A 1,457-nucleotide genomic window follows, 5' to 3' on the forward strand; every position below is an offset into this window, starting at 1 on the left:
TGACAGATTCTCAAATCCTGTAATTCCCACTTCTTGGAATCACTCAAACAGAAAAAACAAAACACAGAAAGCAAGTGTGAGAGTGTGTGTGTGTGTGTGTGTGTGTATACAATTGAAGTAAACTAAGTATCCATCAGAGGAGAAATTTTTTCAGTAACTTACGTTAAATTTATAGTAGAGTAAAACACATATTAAAAATAGCTATGTAATGTAACACGTGTTACCTGACAAATTGTCTGTGATGCATTCAGGGAAAACACAGTATTTCAATTAATCCAATAAAAATGATTGAATAAAAAGAATGTGTCTGTATCTGTGTGTGTGCATATGTGAGTACACACATGCACATGTGTGTGACAGAAGACACAAAGGAGAGAAAATAAATATTATATTTGAAAAGCAGTATAAAATATTAATGTCTCAAAATTTTGTTGAAAAATCAGTCTTATTTTTTGGTTCCAAAATAGTCATATGTAGAATGTCCGATGATTTAATTTGGAAGAGTATTAAAAATAATATTTTGTAATATTTTCCCCTTTAAGTTCTAATTGTAAAGATGCTCTGCTAAGTATTCAGCAAAACAGGTTTAAACAATGTAATCTGTACTCCTCTAGTTGCACAGAATTTGAAATTCACAATGCTCCAGAGCTGATTAATTACATATAAATTGCATTTTTCTTTGTGTGTAACTCAACAGATAATTAGACTTAATTGTCTTGTGAATGAATAGGATTTGCATGTCAGAGAATAGAAGTTGCTATTATATAAAATTAAGAGTTTAAAAAGGTTGCAAAATAATTTTAAAACAATATTTGACTTATAAGGAGTCCTAATGTGCCAGAAAATTTTGTCCACATTTAATAATAATACACAGCTGCTCTTTAATTTGATTTCTTTCAAATGCTCTTTTGCTGGAAAAAGAGAAATCTACATAATGTAAATGCATTCACTTAACTTCTCTCTCCCACCCCTCTGCCCAGAAATAGCTTTGTGTATTGACTGTATATAATCAATTTTATCAATATTTTGTCTTCTAATTTTTTAGTTTACTAAAATTATCTATGTCCTTTAGGCTATTCATGCTTCTAATATCTTCTAATATTTTCTAGATCTGTAGACAGGCTTTCTTTAGATGTTTTAAGATTTTGTGACACTTTACAGTCAATTTCAGATACGTTGGGTCTCTTCCATTCATGCAATATTACGGATTAATTTTACTGCTTCAGAGCAGTACTGTGAACTAACCGCTATTTATCCTTGAAGTGCTCACCTTCAGCTCACCTTTAACTTTAGCTGCTAATTTGGTAGTGGGTGATGAGGGTGAAGTAGAAGGGAAAGTAATTCTTTTCACCTCTAAAAAAAAAAGGTAAACACCTAATATACTTTGGACCTTGAATTAAACTGTTAAACCTGATTTGGAAAGAGGAAGCAACTTCATTATACAATTAATATTTTCC

Source organism: Mandrillus leucophaeus, unplaced genomic scaffold, assembly GCF_000951045.1.
Source record: "Mandrillus leucophaeus isolate KB7577 unplaced genomic scaffold, Mleu.le_1.0 Scaffold421, whole genome shotgun sequence".
Taxonomy (NCBI): Eukaryota; Metazoa; Chordata; class Mammalia; order Primates; family Cercopithecidae; genus Mandrillus; species Mandrillus leucophaeus.